Source organism: Nerophis lumbriciformis, linkage group LG14 (genome assembly GCF_033978685.3).
Source record: "Nerophis lumbriciformis linkage group LG14, RoL_Nlum_v2.1, whole genome shotgun sequence".
Lineage (NCBI taxonomy): Eukaryota > Metazoa > Chordata > Actinopteri > Syngnathiformes > Syngnathidae > Nerophis > Nerophis lumbriciformis.
This window is the reverse complement of record NC_084561.2, coordinates 25710825-25731352: the sequence shown is the minus strand read 5'-3', so window position 1 is coordinate 25731352 and position 20528 is coordinate 25710825. Positions and strand designations below refer to the sequence as shown.

Sequence of the window (20528 nt, the reverse complement as noted above, 5' to 3'; positions counted from 1 at the left end):
TGTACATTTGAAAGTACAAGCTACAACATATTTTTAAAACATCAACTGCTATAATGTAGAGTTGAGGGATTATTTAAAATGAATTTAAAAAATAGGGTGGACTTTTAGAGGAGACATTTCTATTAACAATCACATTAAAACATCTTAAAAAATATCTGAGTAGTATTTCATCAACAATCTCATAATAAATCCTGATAAACTGTATCATCATCATAATTGCTTAAAAGTTATTTTATTTGCTTTGTAAAGAGAATTTATACATAGTAATAAATTAAACAAGTTGAAAAACTTATTCGGGTGTTACCATTTAGTGGTCAATTGTACGGAATATGTACTGTACTGTGCAATCTACTAATAAAAGTCTCAATCAATCAATCAAACATTTAATAAATAACAGAAATATATCCTAATAACCTCTAAGAGCTGAAATGAACTGCATATATAAAACCAATTGTGAAAGTAACGACGTTGACCAGAGTGCTTTATGAAGTAGTCAAAGAGTAATAAAGTACTGTATCATGTTTACAAATACAATATTTCTCTCTGAGCAGGAGATGAATCTGCTAACAGCAACACATATAGGCCTACTCAAGATAAAGGAAAAACATTTTGCTTCATAATTTTATATTTTCAAGCTTTTGTAGACTTAATTTAGACGCCCTCGGTCCTCCTTTCTTCTTCTGCTGTTTTTACAGTCCAGTAAAACTGCTTCCAGGTAAACTTGTTATAAGCCCCGCCCACAGGCGCCCGCCCCTCATGCTAAAACACTGCCATTATTTTAATACCGTAAAAAAAGTGAAACCCCCAAAAAAAGAAACAAAATCACAAAAAAAAGAAAAGCTATAATAAATACTTTTGAAACACACAAAAACAAAAGTGTACAAAAGTATGAATATTGGCATCGAAAACATCCACCAAAAATATTGTGTTTTTTCAATGTTTTTAACTCATTTAGGTGCCAATACAACTTTGTGTACAATGTCAATTAATTATTGGGATACCAAATCTTACTGGCAGTGCTCTGGCTCCATAGTATTTGGTATCTGCATAAGTACTGAAAATTTGAAATCCAACCGTGGAGGCATTGCAGAGATATTTATAAAACAATCTTGCCTCCCTTCATACTTCCTCCAAACGGGCCGTTTGGATGTTTGTTCAAGTGTGACATCATCAGATTATTGATATATGGTAGACATTTACCCAAACATCCTTCCATGAGTCAGCCAATATAATCAGGTTGTGCTAGAACATCATGTCAACAATGAAACTCAATGAAAGAAAATGCTCTGTTTGTTTGCTCTAACTAACACAAGTCACGACACAAACTTCCAGCGTCATCTGAAGTAAAAAGTACTAAAAAGTTACTTTTATGATTGATGGCAATGTGCCTTTCACTGTGAGAGAGTGTGCAAAGATTACTCCTGCTTCACCCACATACCTTCACATAAAGATAGATTTTGCAGGAAAAAAAACTTTTATTAATGGTGACTACTATTTATGGCAATGGAGGAGACAATGAAACGGTTAAGAATGTGTGAATGATGTTAGTAATGTTAGCTCGAGTTGTTGTGTAGCTAGCTTAGCCTTTTACTGTGCGACAATAGCTTCATTGTCGTTCTGCAAAACAAAGAATGGTTTTCCTAAAAACGACTTTTAGTTGTATCTGTGCCTACTGTGTTTGGCAATGGACAAGTTAGTATTATAATCTGTAATTACATTTGCGAACATCTCAAACGATTATGTAGCCCATAGCATGGCTAACTGTATTAGCCGGCTAGTGCCTCTATTGTTTACAAAGATTCGAAGCAGCGGTGCAGTAAAAATATTACCATGATATAGAGTGAAAAAACATTTTATTGTCAATATACAGATGCATGCGTCCATGATCTGGTGTTGGAGACATAATGACTTGGTAGAAGTTAACTTTGGCCAGCGTTTTTGTACCAAAAATTTACTGGTACCAAATTCCTTTTTTACTTTGTGTCCACCGTGTCGTCTCCTCATTTAGCCAACAAACTAGACACGGTGAGCCGTGTGGTCTCGCTAAATCGTCTGGAATGTTGTGTTGCGGTGAAAGTCAAGTAAAAATGATATAGCTGGTGGTGATCACCAGTGTCCATATTCCATACGGTCTTAGCAAAACAAAACAAAAACAAATACTGTACCAATCATAGCTGCGGCGCGGGGACTGAAGGCTAGTCCGTGTGAGGGGGCGTGGTTAAGAGGGCTTCATTTGCATCTAACAACTGCGCCTCTCAAAATGAACCGTTTTTAGAAGCAGCCAGAAAGTGACCTAAAGAAAGGTCTTTACAGCACAATCTATGCCAAATGTTGACCAAAGAATCATCATTACATGTTATCTAGACTAAAATTAAGTGTTTTAAAAATAGAAATAATCATGATACAGTATGACCCCTTTAAGTTGTTCAAATTTCTCTAAACTTCCGTCCGAAAAACCTTTTGATCAGATGTCACAGGTAAGAACTAGGAAAATCACAAATTGACAACGTTAACATAATTTGATCAATATGTACATGTTTGGTACTTTTGTTTAGTGTTGAAGTTGATCAAGAGATTTGAGGAAAAAAAATGGTTGAAAAAAATATATATTTCCAAAATGTTTTAATGCCCTTTGAAAAATAAAGAACTTGTATGTACTGTTATGGCGTATTTTCAAATAACTGCACTGTATTGCACACCTGTGAAAGAGTTGGACATTGACATTTTTTAATTTAACATGTGAAAACCCTTCTTAGGGGAAAAAAACCTGCAAAAACCATGGGCAAAAATTCAGCAAAAAAATGCTGAAAAAACAACAACAAAAATCAGCCTTTGTAAGCAAATATGTATGATATGACTTAAATGTTTGTAATATTTCTCTTCTCACAGTTCCTAATAAAATATTTGAACAAAAGAACATGTATTAAATGGCCAAACTTTTTGTAAGAACATATAAAATAAGATTAAAATTAGGGATGTCCGATAATATCGGACTGCCGATATTATCGGTCGATAATTGCTTTAAAATGTAATATTGGAAATTATCGGTATTGGTTTCAAAAAGTTAAATGTATGACTTTTTAAAATGCTGCTGTGTACAGGAACGTAGGGAGAGGTACTAAGCGCCAATAAACCTTAAAGGCACTTCCTTTGCGTGCCAGCCCAGTCACATAATATCTACGTCTTTTCACACACACAAGTGAATGCCACGCATACTTGGTCAACAGCTATACAGGTCACACTGAGGGTGGCCGTATAAACAACTTTAACACTGTTACAAATATGCGCCACACTGTGAACCCACACCAAATAAGAATGACAAACACATTTTGGGAGAACATCCGCACCGTAACACAACATAAACACAACAGAACAAATACCCAGAACCCCTTGCAGCACTAACTCTTCCGGGACGCTACAATATACACCCCCTACTACCCCATACACCCCACCTCAACCCCGCCCCCCCAACCTTACCACCTCAACCTCCTCATGCTCTCTCAGGGAGAGCATGTCCCAAATTCCAAGCTGCTGTTTTGAGGCATGTTAAAAAAAATAATGCACTTTGTGACTTCAATAATAAATATGGCAGTGCCATGTTGGCATTTTTTTCCATAACTTGAGTTGATTTATTTTGGAAAACCTTGTTACATTGTTTAATGCATCCAGCGGGGCATCACAACAAAATTAGGCATAATAATGTGTTAATTCCACGACTGTATATATCGGTATCGGTTGATATCGGAATCGGTAATTAAGAGTTGGACAATATCGGAATATCGGATATCGGCAAAAAAGCCATTATCGGACATCTCTAATTAAAATCATGGTTTTTTATTTATTTATTTTTATCTTTTTACCTTAGTAACAATGTTCTTATGTTTTTTATATTTCATCTATGAATTTGCACTAAAAGGGTTTGCTTGCAATTTCGTTGTACAATGACAATAAAGATCTATTCTTTTCTATATTCTCCTAAAAAACAGCGTCCTTTGCAGGACAAACCAAAAACAAAAGTCCACTTTAGGATACCTTAAAAAGACAGATTGAAACCTATCAATAATTAATGAGGAATAAGTGAAATAAATAGTTAATGTAATAATTGAATCAACATGTGTTTAGCTGTAGGAGCGGATAATTTTTTGAATATTTGTCTTTATTCATTATCAAACATAATCATTTGTTACTGTGGTAACAAATAAGGTCAACTGCTACGTAGGATGTTCAGTTAGGATTAGAGGCTGGCACAACAATTACTTCCTGTATTCTGTCTGAAACGTTCCACTAATAGGAACTCAAGATCCCTACTCCAATCAAGACTGACGGTTTCACTTTGGAAACATCTAAATTGGAAACGCAAACATTAGTTATGTTTACGCAAACGTTAGTTATGTTTACGCGAATGTTAGTTATGTTTACGGCTGTGCTGGCTCCTGTCCTTCACGTGGCCTCTAAGGGCGATAAAGTGAGAGTTACACGATCCACCTTGGGCAGAAATAGGAAATGTTGCTGTGAACAGCAGCTGTTGCTTAGGTTGACTCGTGCAGTGAGAGGCCTCGGCCTTCCCAGGCACTGCCAAATAAAGAGACTACTGTGTTGTGAGACCCCCTCCCCCCCATCCCAAGGCCCCTCACACACACTTTCACTTTTCCAAGGTGTTAACCTGCAGAGGTGAACAGGATTGCAGAGTTTTAGCCACAAATGGGATGATGGAAAAAACATTATTTGCACAAAGTTGCCGGATTGCGCGTTCTTGTGCGTAATCAAAATGTGTCAGTTACTCGACAGAGGGTGGACGCGGCTAACATGACGGATGATTCGCCTCCATACATTGCAGGCGCTTCTTGGGCAAACGAATGACGGCATCCGAGACATCTCGCCCTCGCAACTGACAGCTCAGATTCCGCATCCGTCTCCGGTTTTACCTCAACGGGATCAAACTCACAGCGCTTCACGGGAGGTGAGGAGCAATTCCATTAGCTGTCAGCGGCCGGGATGCCACGCAAAACAAAAACCTGGGGAATATGGGAGAAGAAAACATGATTGTAACCCGTCTGGCACTCTGCACTGTCAAGATGCTTTGCAAAACTATAAAGCTGACACGAGGAACATTTTCTATATGTCCGAAAAACTTACAAAGTTGGTTATTGTACCTTAGGTCATAATAGATGTTTGGATTTCTTAGGAGCTGAAATAGTTAAATATAAGATTAACAAATAAAAATTTGATATAAAAACTTGTGCTGTCTAATGATTTTTAATCAGATTAAATGCACTTTTGAATTTGCATTAATCATGATTAATCACAGGATATTACTCACTTGCATCATTTCAATGAACTTAAAAAAGTACCCCAATATTTCAACACAAATGCAGTGCAATTGTCAGAATATCACACAGAATTAAAAACATTTTTTGTCCTTGAATGCACCTTGTTTATTTGCTCAAAACTAACAATTTTAGTTTATAGGAGAACTGCGCTTTTTGTGGAATTTTGTCTATTCTTCACAATCATTATGAGAGACAAGAAGACAGATGTATTATTTTTTTGTTGTTATGCATTCTAATGTGTAAATAAAAATCTGCTTACAATGGAGCCAATGGGATGTCATCTATTCCGCCCATAAAGCTCTTTGAAAAAACATCCAAAAAGAAAATAATAAAAATACTCCATTTACAATGTGTGACCTGAATACTAACCAAGTATTATCAATGTTTTTATTATAAGCGCTGACGCAGATGAACTATTTATAGCGGCACTGTGATCAGAGAGAGCTAACGTTGACATCATTGGCTGGTGAGCTGCTTTCTCCCCTTGACGCTGGTGAAAGTTTTTTCCAGATTATAAATAATTTCTCTCACCTTGCAAGTAGAAGAATGAGGACATCATCCGACCAAGATGGTCAACTTTGACAGCCAATTTAGACCCGGGAATGGCAAGAAAGACACAAAAAGACGCTTGGTCTGCCTTTTTTTCCATGTTTGTTGGCTCTCATGATGTCTGCAGTGAGCAGTAATCAGTAGCTGCGTTTCCATTAACCTTAGAAATGCGCAAAACTAGAGATGTCCGATAATATCGGACTGCCGATATTATCGGCCGATAAATGCTTTATAATGTGATATCGGAAATTATCGGTTTCAAAAAGTAAAATTTATGACTTTTTAAAACGCCACTGTACGGAGTGGTACACGGACATAGGGAGAAGTACAGAGCAGTTGCGTCTCCCAGTCATACTTGCCAGCCCTCCCGATTTTCCCGGGAGACTCCCGAATGTCCCGGGGCAACCCATCCATCCATCCATTTTCTACCGCTTATTCCCTTCGGGGTCGCGGGGGGCCCTGGAGCCTATCTCAGCTACCGGTACAATCGGGCGGAAGGCGGGGTACACCCTGGACAAGTCGCCACCTCATCGCAGGGCCAACACAGATAGACAGACAACATTCACACTCTCCCGAATTTCTCCCGATTTCCACCCAGACAACAATATGCCTTAAAGGCACTGCCTTTGCGTGCCGGCCCAATCACAAAATATCTACGGCTTTTCACACACACAAGTGAATGCAAGGCATACTTGGTCAACAGCCATACAGGTCACACTGAGGGTGGCCGTATAAACAACTTTAACACTGTTACAAATACTGTGAACCCACACCAAACAAGAAAGACAAACACATTTTGGGAGAACATCCGCACCGTAACACAACATAAACACAACAGAACAAATACCCAGAACCCCTTGCAGCACTAACTCTTCCGGGACGCTACAATATATACCCCCCTCTATCCCCTACCACCCCCACCTCAACCCCCCCCCCACCCCCCCCAACCACGCCCACCTCAACCTCCTCATGCTCTCTCAGGGAGAGCATGTCCCAAATATCAAGCTGCTGTTTTGAGGCATGTTAAAAAAAATAATGCACTTTGTGACTTCAAAAATAATATGGCAGTGGCATTTTTTTTCCATAACTTGAGTTGATTTATTTTGGAAAACCTTGTTACATTGTTTAATGCATCCAGCGGGGCATCACAACAAAATTAGGCATAATAATGTGTTAATTCCACGACTGTATATATCGGTATCGGTTGATATCGGAATCGGTAATTAAGAGTTGGACAATATTGGATATCAGCAAAAAAGCCATTATCGGACATCTCTACGCAAAACCTAAATATCGCAATAAAATACTGGTAATGGAAGCAAAAAAAAAGGTGGTTTTTGAGTTTTCATGATGGAAACACTTTTTTCGCATTTCGAGGTCACCTAAACACAGAATTGATGGGGTGCCCAGGTAGGACAACCAGGGCAGACAGGTTGTCCTGGTCTCGCTTCCGATCGGTCGGCTGGGATCGAGCCAGGCGGAACCGCCGCATCGGGCCGTCTCACGGGTGCCTTCCCTGCAATAGAGGACGACCCGCAGGCTTGGAAAGACCCACATGCCCGAACAATTTTAACGGGGCTGTAAGTCTCCAATGGGTCGGCCGAGGGGGGGAGCGAGCTAGGCGGCATTGCCGCACCGAGCCTTCCCCGCAATAGAGGCCGACCCACAGGCTCGGAGAGACCCACATGCCCGACAAGTGTCAAGGGGGCCGTAGGAAGTTGCCTTTGAGCGATTACCCTCTGCCTTCATCTTCTATTGACATCACGGAGCACTGACTGTATTCCACTTCCTTAAAGTGGAGTCTCGCGGGATGAGATTTTACAAGAATTACGGCTCATAATGCAAAACACAATTTAATGGAAACACCTACTATAGTCGCAAATGTACTTTATCAACATTTTAGAAATATCGCTTCTATTTTGCAAAAAACTGTAATGGAAACGCAACTACTGATGTCGTTGAAGGAAAAAGCGAACGTTGTGATGCGTTTTTGAAAATAATGCGTCGCATATGCTTAAAATTAGCAAAATGCGGAAATGGTACTTGTTATGAATGTGCCTGTTACTACATTACATATATATACTTACAGCTCGTATATAAAACATTGATGGAAGTGTTTGGATGTTTAAGTGCTCTATAGGCATTAAAGAGTGACTCCAGGAGGCTCCATTTTAAGATGACTTTTCTCTTACATAAGGATTGTGAATGATAGACAAAATAAAAAATAAAAATGCAGTTCCCCTTTAGGTCCAGAACACCAGTCGTAGTCTTCTCACTCATCTTTGCACTGATGTATGCATTGACCTCATCATGTCTGTATAACAAAGTATGCCACCTTTCAGGTAACCATCCACAGTTAAACAATGTGCGGGCAAAATAAATGGTGTGATTAATCTAAGTATATACATGATTAATACAATCATTGTTTGTGATTAATCACATGAGTTAACTCATTTTTGACAGCTCTAATGAAAACATATACTATTGTTTATTCACAGGAGTAACATCCTTAAATAAACATTCATCTAAACTGCAAAGTCAATCAGTTGTCCACACCAAAAGTGAATCATAACACTCATCGCCACTACAACACCATTTAGGGCAGTCAAAAAATAAATTAACAGCAGTTACTAATTTATCTAAATGACTGTGTTTATATTTTAACATATTCAATGCGTGGGCATTACAGATGTCCGATAATGGCTTTTTTGCCGATATTGTCCAACTCTTAATTACCGATTCCGATATCAACCGATACCATATATATACAGTCGTGGAATTAACACATTATTATGACTAATTTTGTTGTGATGCCCCGCTGAATGCATTAAACAATGTAACAAGGTTTTCCAAAATAAATCAACTCAAGTTATGGGAAAAAAATGCCAACATGGCACTGCCATATTTATTATTGAAATCACAAAGTGCATTATTTTTTTTTAACATGCCTCAAAACAGCAGCTTGGAATTTGGGACATGCTCTCCCTGAGATAATCCTGATACCCACTACAACTATGGGAAATACTATACTTTGACTTTCACGAAGTGCATTATTTTATTTATTTTTTTAAACATGCCTCAAAACAACAGCTACAAAAACAATGAAGGCACACAGCTTCAGTACAGAGTATACTAAAGTAATAAAGTAAACAATAACATAGTCCTCCTTTAGTGCAAGACTGCCTGGCATACTGTATAACAGGAAATTATAAACTGGGCTCAATCTGAACAGCTGATATGGGCATCTACATCAACTATATGATTTGCCTGAAAAGCTGGACAAGACACACAAAAAAAAACTTTTTGAAACTGATACCGATAATTTCCGATATTACATTTTAAAGCATTTATCGGCCGATAATATCGGCAGTCCGATATTATCGGACATCTCTAGTCATACTTGCCAACCCTCCCGGATTTTCCAGGAGACTCCCAAAATTCAGCGCCTCTCCCGAAAACCTCCCGGGACAAATTTTCTCCCGAAAATCTCCCGAAATTCAGGCAGAGCTGGAAGCCACGCCCCCTCCAGCTCCATGCGGACCTGAGTGACGTCAGGTGCGCAACACCACGTAAATCGTTGGCCAACCAAAAAGTAACCCCAGTACGCTATAGCCAACATTCACCAGGAGATGGCAACAGACAAACATAGATCACTATTACATTCCTCCCCTTTTAGAAATGTATAGAAGTTACTCAAAATAAATAAACAACCCAACCAAAAAATGCAGCAGCTCAATTAAAAAACTGTACATAAGCCACATTCTTTTCTTTTTTTTTTTAGTACTGAACTCTTAATCCTCATTTGTAAAAAATAACATGCTTATTATACAAACAGTATTTGTACACCTTTAACACAGATTTTTATACTGTCTTCAGAGATTCAGTTTTTTTGGTGGTACTCGAAACCTTTCTGGGTACCTGCGAAAGGGTGTTCAGCATGGTTGGAAAAATAGTGACAGAGAATAGAACAAGGATGGACAATTCAACCCTCAACTCAACAATGAGTAGATGAGTGTTATGTGTGTGTATATGTGTAAATAAATGAACACTGAAATTCAAGTATTTCTTTTATTTATATATATATATATATATATATATATATATATATATATATACATATACATATATATATATATATATATATATATATATATATATATAATAAATATATATATAGCTAGAATTCACTGAAAGTCAAGTATTAAATATACTCCTCCCCTCTTAGCCCCGCCCCCAACCACGCCCCCGCCCCACCCCGACCACGCCCCCCCACCCCCTCACCTCCCGAAATCGGAGGTCTCAAGGTTGGCAAGTATGTCTCTAGTGGGCATCATGGCAAACCACAATTATATCTTTTATCAGAATCAGAATCAGAATAGTTTTTGTTTTTATTTTATGACAGCTAAGCTATTCTATTTTCCACACTAAAAAAAAGAAAACTAGTACCGTATTTTTCGGACTATAAGTCGCAGTTTTTTTCATAGTTTGGCCGGGCTCCAGTGCGACTTATATACATGTTTTTTTCCTTTTTTATTATGCATTTTTGGCAGGTGCGACTTATACTCCGAAAAATACGGTACTATTGTTCTTATTTTGAAAACCAGCATTATTTTCATTTTTTATGTCTATTTCTTTTGTTAGTTACTCATATGTTAAAAAAATATGCTCCACACTGTCCACAACCTTGTGGACAGCCTTCCCAGAAGAGTTGAAGCTGTAATAGCTGCAAAAGATGGACCGACATCATATTGAACCCTATGGGTTAGCAATGGGATGGCACTTCAAGTCCATATGTGAGTCAAGGCAGGTGGCCAAATACTTTTGGCAATATAGTGTACATTTAAAAGTTGGCGCCCTCTAGGCAAACAGCTCCTCTAATGAACATACATTATGTTTAATACATACAGTATGATAGTTTCCTATGATTTATCTTTCTGTTAATACAATACAGTAAATATCTCAGACGGACTCGCAAATAGGGATTAATCATTATCAATTAATTTGGATTAATTCAAAACAAAACATGTTGTTATCATGTGGCAGCCCTAAAATGAATGGACCACTGTACTGCAATAGTTTGCCTGTATAATCTAAGAGATGTACCATAAATGAATATTGCTGTGTATTATTGTGGTTGTAATCACAGTTATGTAGTGCATCAAACTACACCTGAATACATAAAATATTACACACACCAGAGTAGTGATGGGCATTTGACAAAATGTCCTTAATTGGCTCTGGGGAACATTGACGGCCAATTTAATTAATCTATTGGTATTTTTTCATTCTTAGGAGTTGTGCATGGATGAAATTCAACTTTACCTCATCTTATTTGACTGTTTCTTAGATGTGTTTGAGACTGATTTTGCAACAATCAGTAAGCTCGTCGATAGCACACAGTGTGAATCAAAACATTAACGGTTGTTAGCTTCGTAGAAGCAAATTTTTGATGCATTTTAATTGGATTGTGCAGGTGTACAGAAATGTTTAAGCCAGTGGTTGTATTTCGCCACCTTTGAATGAAGCACAATGTCCTTCACTAAATCAGAAATCCCGCCTGAAAAGATTGCACACTATGCAATCCAGCGCGCAGATCGAAGTTTGTTGTATATTGGACCAAAACAGCCCGATATACAACTCCCTGCTTTAATTACAACTGCCTGTTCAATCAGAAAGCATAAAACTCCCAACGGGCAGGTGGCATGTGTCAGTGAGGCCTCCGAGGATTGATGTACCCGGTATAGTCTCTGCGCTTCTTGGGCTGGCGGCCCACGACCTGCGACACGGCGCCGTCACTTTTACGACATCTTAAGGAATATTCTTTTTTAATGCAGCCTATTACTGCTGACATACAAATCTTTCCCACTGTGGCCCCATCTCCAGCCTGATCAATTTTTACACTGCTGAGCCGCCTGCATTTACTCCATTGTGTCACTCTCAAAATACATTTTTTCCAGGAGCATACGGGGAAAAACGGCAATAAACATACATTACCATCCTACACCTATTTAGTGTTCCACTGTAACTAAAGGCTTCTGAGAAAATGTCATCCGTTTCTGTAGTAAGCAGAACTGTTTAAATGTTATTTATTTTTATGCGCCAAAGAAAATATATTGTGAAGTACTGCATTGATTTCGAACATAACCATGTCTCCATACGGACAGGAGGTGCTGAATTTATGAATCCTTTTCACAAGTCCTTTAATTGAATTTTCCAAATCTCACACCACACACAAATAATCAATACGTGCTGCTGTGTGGAACTTGCCTCAGAATTATTAGGGCCTTGCTTTTTCAATTTTGTAGTCATCAGCAGATACAAGCATGGTGGGTATTTGTAATGCAGGAACATCCCTGAGGATTTATGCCTGCTCAAAGCCTGATTGTTCCCTGAAAGTGACTTCTTTAGGAGACTTTTGTTAACATTATAGAATGTCCGTAAGCACTTCTTAACAGTGCATCCCTTTTACAGTATAGTAGTCCAAAGAAGTGAAACAAAATGGATTTACTTCGCTGCCCAGGCACGGTGCAATTCCTCCAGAAAATGTAGCTGAAGTCACAGGAAAAGTTATATAGTGTTTTACTAGAAACACAGTGTCATGATGCCTGCACAGGAACATCCTCCACACACATGGCAGACGTACACGCAATACTATATTTTGACGTGGCAACGGTCATGGCAGGAATTTAAAAAAGAAACCGTGCATTATATTTTTCTCAACATAGTAATTGTTGTCCATGTCGATGGGACTTGAGACGTGACTTGGTACTTTGAACGTCGCTGCCCACCCTGCAGGTACAAGACATTGAAACAATGTTGAGAACCTGTTGAATTAAGTCCTGACGTTGAGCAACTCATACTTAAAGGCCTACTGAAATGCGATTTTCTTATTTAAACGGGGATAGCTGGTCCATTCTATGTCATACTTGATCATTTCGCAATATTGCCATATTTTTGCTGAAAGGATTTAGTAGAGAACATCGACGATAAAGTTTGCAACTTTTGGTCGCTGATAAAAAAAGCCTTGCCTCTACCGGAAGTAGCAGACGAGTAGCGTGACGTCACAGGTTGTGGAGCTCCTCACATCTGCACATTGTTTACAATCATGGCCACCAGCAGCGAGAGCGATTCGGACCGAGAAAGCGACAATTTCCCCATTAATTTGAGCGAGGATGAAAGATTCGTGGATGAGGAAAGTGAGAGTGAAGGACTAGAGGGCAGTGGGAGCGATTCAGATAGGGAAGATGCTGTGAGAGGCGGGTGGGACCTGATATTCAGCTGGGAATGACTAAAACAGTAAATAAACACTAGACATATATATACTCTATTAGCCACAACACAACCAGGCTTATATTTAATATGCCACAAATTAATCCCGCATAACAAACACCTCCCCCCTCCCGTCCATATAACCCGCCAATACAACTCATACACCTGCACAACACACTCAATCCCACAGCCCAAAGTACCGTTCACCTCCCCAAAGTTCATACAGCACATATATTTCCCCAAAGTTACATACGTGACATGCACATAGCGGCACGCACGTATGGGCAAGCGATCAAATGTTTGGAAGCCGCAGCTGCATGCGTACTCACGGTACTGTGTCTGCATATCCAACTCAAAGTCCTCCTGGTAAGAGTCTCTGTTGTCCCAGTTCTCCACAGGCCAATGGTAAAGATTGACTGTCATCTTTCGGGAATGTAAACAATGAAACACCGGCTGTGTTTGTGTTGCTGCAGCCGCCCGCAATACACCGCTTCCCACCTACAGCTTTCTTCTTTGCTGTCTCCATAGTTCATTGAACAAATTGCAAAAGATTCACCAACACAGATGTCCAGAATACTGTGGAATTTTGTGATGAAACAGACGACTTAATAGCTGGCCCACATGCTTTCTCAAAATGTCCTCTACAATCCGCGACGTCACGCGCTGACATCATCATACCGAGACATTTTCAGCAGGACATGTCGCGCAAAATTTAAAATTGCACTTTAGTAAACTAACCCGGCTGTATTGGCATGTGTTGCAATGTTAAGATTTCATCATTGATATATAAACTATCAGACTGCGTGGTCGGTAGTAGTGGGTTTCAGTAGGCCTTTAATGTTGGAACAACATGCTTTTTGAGGACGTTGAATCAATGTTGGGTCCTGAATTTGATTTGACCATTGAATTTTAGTCATTTCGCAACCAATATTATTTAACACAAATACACTGTTGAAACAACAAAGCTTTTTGGCAACGTTTATTCAATGTCAGGTTGTGACGTTGATTTGACCATTGAAATTTGGTCCTTTCCCAACCAACAACGTGGATCAAACGTTGGACAACATCAACGTTGTCTCAATTTACAAATACAACTACTTTGCAACGTTGTTTCAAAGTCAGTTTTAAAGTACATGTATGTATAATCAATGTTGTATCAATGCTGCTATGCTGCCCTAGCACAGTGTCATTCCTCTAGAAAATGTAGCTGAAGTCACAGGGAAAGTTAACTACGGTATATAGTGTTTTACTAGAAACAGGAGTGTTATGATGCATGCACAGGAACATCCTCCACAAACATGGCAGACGTACACGAAATACTATATTTTGAAGTGGCAACGGTCATGGCAGGAATTTAAAAAAGAAATGGAGCATTATTTTTCTCAACATAGTTCTTGTTGTCCATGTCGATGAGACTCAAGACGCTCAGTTCAGTTCATTTCTGTTTCAGTTTATTTCGAACATGCATACAATACAATGTAATGAATCACATATTTCCAGTTGTGACTTGGTTCTTTGAACCTAATTTTCACCGTGTGCTTTAGTATTTAGGGTCCTGGAATATCCGACTCATCAAATCAAACCGTACGACTTTTTAGTATCTTTATGTCCTGGTTGCAGCCTTAGGCTCACTTTTGTAAAGTAGAGCTAAACAAACAGTGTGGCTATTTAATGGTATAAATGAGTGGTTGCTTCTGTTGTTCTAATTCCAATTAAATTGAGTTAGAACAAAACACCATACAGGTGGTTCTTGTTTTTGTATATTTGATTTACATACAGAAATGGCTTATTTTATGATCACTGCATATTTTTAGGCAGTGTTAGCTTGCATGCAAGTGTTTAGTGTGGATGTGAAGTATATGAATGGGTACTTGTCATGGGTTTTATCTTCCATTTGTCAGGTTTGTCACTGACAGTTTAGTTATGTTTTGAGTTCTTCCTCTGTTTGTCTTTATTTCTTGTCGGCACTCTTATTTTGGTTATTTCCTACTTGTCTCCCTGAGTGCTGTGTCCCCTCAGCTGTGGCTGATTGGCACCTGGCCACACCTGGTGTCAATCAGCCAGCTGCTATTTAAACCTGCCTTCTCCTCCAGTCAGTGCTGGATTATTGTCGTTCCTACCTGTCGTGTCATTGTTTGCTGTATGCTGTCGTTGCTAGCTGTGTGCGTTAAGCTATTCCCTGGATCCTGACTCCTGTTCCTGGTTTCTGGTTCGTGTTTTCCTTTTCTTATTTTTGAACATTAAAACCATGTTTCCTTGTACCAAGCCTGCTGCCATCTCTGCATCTTGGGGTTCGTCACCTACAACTCCTGACACCATTAAAGGGCATGGCAGGCAGGCATGACGGAGATTTTTTATATAACAATCTTGCGTTCCTTCATACTTCCTCCAAACAAATTTGAACGTACATTTAATTTTAGTATGAAAACTACGCAACTGTTGTTACACGAGGGCCCTGGTCTGCCAGAGAATGTGTTGCCTACTTAATGTCTTCATGGAATATTCTGAACCCACTAGAGTCTTTTTCAAAAAGCGACTTTTTCAGATCTTAATTATATTGATATTAGGGATGTCAAACAATTATTTTTGTATATCCATCCATTTTCTACCGCTTGTCCCTTTCGGGATCGCGGGGAGTGCTGGAGCCTATCTCAGCTGCATTCGGGCGGAAGGGGGGTATTTTTGTATATATTAATACAAGCTTAATCACAGCTTTACATTTTAATTAATCATGGTTAAAGTTAATTGATTTGCTTGCATAATTAATATTAACTTTAAAATACCCCAATATTTTGACCCAAATACAATCTTATTGTCAAAAAGTGATACACGATCATTTTTTACATGTTTTACTTGAATGCAGGTTATTTATTATTGTATCTTTTTAAACTTGGTAACAGTATGTTGTCAAGTGTACATTTTGAACATTTCTGAAATAGTATTGCAAACAACAAGGTGCTGATGTACTAATACTATACCAGGAATGTCAGCACTTTTTGAGGAAAAAAAGCGGAACATTTCTATCTGCACAAAGTGCTGCCCTGCAAACCTGGAAAGAAAATTTAGAAAATCAAGACTACATTTCCTGCAATTGGGTGCATTTGTACACTATATTTTACCTTTTGATTTATGCTCATCTACCAACCTCTGTTAGCTGTCTTTTTGACACATACCGGTACATGTTCATTGTAATGTACCACACAACTTTTTTTTTTTTTTAATAGTTTTTTTTACTAACATTCTTATCATTGAAAATGTAATGTAATATTATATAACATGCAAACAAAGAACGTTTCCCATTTGGCAATTCTATCCTTAAGCCATGCCCCCTCGGGTAATATACTTAAAATCTGTTGTATAGCTAAGCTTTTACAATCTGTCATGTCAAAGTATACCTTCTCGCTAGCTACTAATAAATACTCTACAATTACAACTAGTTTGGGAAACTAACAGTGTTTGGAATGTAATCATCCAAATATGATTAGCAGCAATATGGACAGCTGTCAGCGTTGTGGCTTGAAGAGCGAACAGAGGTGACAAGTAAGACAGCTACCTCGTTAGCTAACTCGCAAGCTTGTCTCCCTGCCCTGCTACTCAGTGCGCCGTTTAAGCAATAGCAAAAATGTTGTTTAAATCCTATTTTCATTGATATTTTGTTAAAAAAATTACAGAATTTATATTTTTTGACAGATTTCTGTGTTCTTGCGGAATTTTCACATGCCTGCTCTACGCAACTTTAAACATAACTCAGAGTGCGCTTATGTGCGGTCAAAGTAAACTGTGTGATTAATAGGTTTTTATTAGAGATGTCCAATAATATCGGGCTGCCGATATTATCGGCCGATAAATGCTTTAAAATGTAATATCGGAAATTATCGATCTCGGTTTCAAAAAGTTACATTTATGACTTTTAAAACGCCGCTGTACGGAGTGGTACACGAACGTAGGGAGAAGTACAGAGCGCCAATAAACCTCAAAGGCACTGCCTTTGCGGGCCGGCACAATCACATAATACCTACGGCTTTTCACACACACAAGTGAATGCAATTTATACTTGGTCAATAGCCATACAGGTCACACTGAGGGTGGCCGTATAAACAACTTTAACACTGTTACAAATATACTGTGAACCCACACCAAACAAGAATGACAAACACATTTCGGGAGAACATCCGCACCGTAACACAACATAAACACAACAGAACAAATACCCAGAACCCCTTGCAGCACTAACTCTTCCGGAACGCTACAATATACACCCCCCGCTAACCCCCCCCACCCCCACCCACCCACCTCAACCCCGCCCACTTCAACCTCCTCATGCTCTCTCAGGGAGAGCATGTCCAAAATTACAAGCTGCTGTTTTGAGGCATGTCGAAAAAAATAATGCACTTTGTGACTTCAATAATAAATATGGCAGTGCCATGTTGGCATTTTTTTCCCATAACTTCAGTTGATTTATTTTGGAAAACCTTGTTACATTGTTTAATGCATCCAGCGGGGCATCACAACAATATTAGGCATAATAATGTGTTAATTCCACGACTGTATATATCGGTATTGGTTGATATCGGAATCGGTAATTAAGAGTTGGACAATATCGGGATATCGGCAAAAAAGCCATTATCTTACATCTCTAGTTTTTATATATAATTAAAGCAATATTTTTTTTAATGGGACGGCGTGGCGAAGTTGGTAGAGTGGCCGTGCCAGCAATCGGAGTGTTGCTGGTTACTTGGGTTCAATCCCCACCTTCTACCATCCTTGTCACGTCCGTTGTGTCCTTGGGCAAGACACTTCACCCTTGCTCCTGATGGCTGCTGGTTAGCGCCTTGCATGGCAGCCCCCGCCATCAGTGTGTGAATGTGTGTGTGAATGGGTGAATGTGGTAATACTGTCAAAGCGCTTTGAGTACCTTGAAGGTAAAAAAGCGCTATACAAGTATAACCCATTTATTATTTATTTATAATGAATTATCATGTACATTAACTTTGACAGCTTTATTAAAGAAACTGTTTGCAATTTGCTCAAAGTTACATATTCAAAAAACAGGAAAGCCACCAGCTAGCTTATGTTACCATTGGTGGATTAACATAACCTCTACGTTTCACAATTATTACATAATAAAAATAAAAATAAAAATTGCTTGTCAGTCTGAGGAATTTGTCTTGTGTTTAGGCTTGTCACCGCTGTGCACGTAAACAAAAGCAGTCTTAAGAGAAGCAACTAACAGTTGTTGTTACAATAGAACAGTGATTTTTAAATTGTGGTATGTGTACAACTTGATTAAAGCACAGTGTTTTATTTTGCTGTGTTCAAACACAGCGTTACTGTTCAAACTATGTGTAACGTTACAGTGGCCAAAATTATAAATATATTTTTTAAATAAAACTTCTGCCTTGTTTTTAATGATTACTTGGGCCTACTACGCTACTACATTTTAATGTCTGTTCATTATGGTTGTACTTGGAGAGCCAAGTGTTTTATTCTGAGGTGGTACTTGGTAAAAACAAATGGTTGAAAACCACTGCAATAGAATATACATTCAATGATAGCTAACATACAGTAAACTAGACTGACCATACGTCCTCTTTTACCCGGACATGTCCTCTTTTGCGGGATTGTCCGGGCGGAGTTTCTTAAATGCCTCAAATGTCCGGCATTTTGAGTTAGGGTTGCGTGTATTTTCAATGTACGTTCAGGGTTCAGAAGGGGTTAAAAACAAAACAAATTGTGCGCGCAGCAGCATTCGTGAGGGAGGGGCAGAGACAGAGAGAGCGAGAGAGTTATGATAAACGCGCATGCGTCGCCAGGCTCTGCTTTTTATCCATAGATTTATCAGATTTAATTTTTTATTATCTATAGTTGGGTTGTCAAAAGTGTGCCCCGGAGGCCATTTGCGGCCCACAGCTAATGTTTTAAAGGCCCACGGCACATTCTAAAAATACTATTAAAATAAACAAAATCATAAAAAAAAGTTAAATAAAAAAGCTTAAAGGTGAAATGTAATTTAGAAAAAGTTGCAATGTTGACTAATTAAAACAAAGCTGTTTTTTTTTTCTTTCAAACTGTCATTGCTCAAAACATGATATTGATACAAAATCAATGTTATTATGAATTATTGACCTATCCACGGTTCCGATTACTTCACATCAAATATTCCACTTTGAAAAATATTTTTGGTGGAAGATTTTGCATATTTTGTGTGTTTTCCATTAAAAACATAGTTTTGTTTGAAGGGCGGAAAACAAACAACATAAAAAAAACTAAAACATTTTGAAATGAGGAATAGATCTGAAGTTGATGTAGACTCCAGAGATTTAAGCGTTAAATATAAAATGTATGTATGCCCTGGCACACCATTATCATCATTTCATGACCGAAGCAAAACACTTTTTACACTTTTATACTGAAATAAATACACCTACAACTTATTAAATAAAAACTACCAGCAGCGGTAAAGTTTAGATCCATGAAGGAAAGAAGAAAGTGAATGAATGTTTATAACTGAATACATTTACATATGTATACACATCTGTTTTCTTTTTTTTTTAATGAATTAAGTAACGTTTATAACAACCTTTTTCCAAAACACAATATAGAATGTGAGATATAACAGGATAATGCATACGTTTATTATTAGGTTTTTAAAAAAAAGTGGGAGCCCAAAGATTTACTGTGAGAACCCATTTTGAAAATTTCTAGCGCCAACACTGCTGTTAACTAGAGGAGAAACAATGCTTTATTTAAATAAATATATTATTTATAAAGGAAGTTCGAGTATCATTGGCACATTTTCACCTAGTCCCGGCCTTGGCACGCATATATGTGTCCTCTTTTTGGGATTTCAGAATATGGTCAGCCTAAGTAAGCTATCCAAATTGCTATATCATTAGCTAACACACAAAGCTTAAGCGCATGCATGTGTTACCTAGTGGCGGAGTTCCATCATTAAGTGCTTAAAGCCATAAGAGTGTGGGGTATACTGTAAAGCTTAAAACACATTGGAAAGTTAGCGCCTTCTCGGCATTTTTCACCAAGAAAAACACTGCAATACGTAAATGTCTCAAGCTCTGCATTTTAGGACGTTTGATGAAGCTTTCTCTTGATGTCTTCTCTTACATTCAAACATTTTACTCGATAGTAGCTTTTGCATTATGACACCATCACTGTGAGTCACATTGCAGACTCCAACTGGCCAGAATTCTCCAGCAACTTTGAGTTATAGTTTGTTTGCTTAAAAATGTGTGGCTCAAAACAAATAAAAGGCCCTGTTCTGCTGCTGCAGTGACATTGTGACGTCTGTTGTTGTAAGGAGGTTTATGCAAAACTGATAAATTTCACACATCAACCATGTGACAAAAATGTGACATTCCTTGG

At 38.4% G+C, this 20528-nt stretch overlaps 1 protein-coding gene across 4 annotated transcripts in view; it reads left to right on the top strand.

The window, feature by feature from the left end:
* alg6 (ALG6 alpha-1,3-glucosyltransferase) overlaps window positions 1-20528 on the top strand; it is a 494479-nt gene that overhangs the window by 460604 nt on the left and 13347 nt on the right. Inside the window, exon 14 of one of the 4 annotated variants that reach the window (XM_072914663.1) lies at window positions 4838-5466. The exons of the other annotated variants lie outside the window; for them this stretch is intronic. The gene's annotated coding sequence lies outside the window, so the exon portion shown is untranslated. Of the gene's footprint in view, window positions 1-4837; window positions 5467-20528 lie in introns of those variants that run through there. 4 annotated transcript variants of the gene reach the window in all.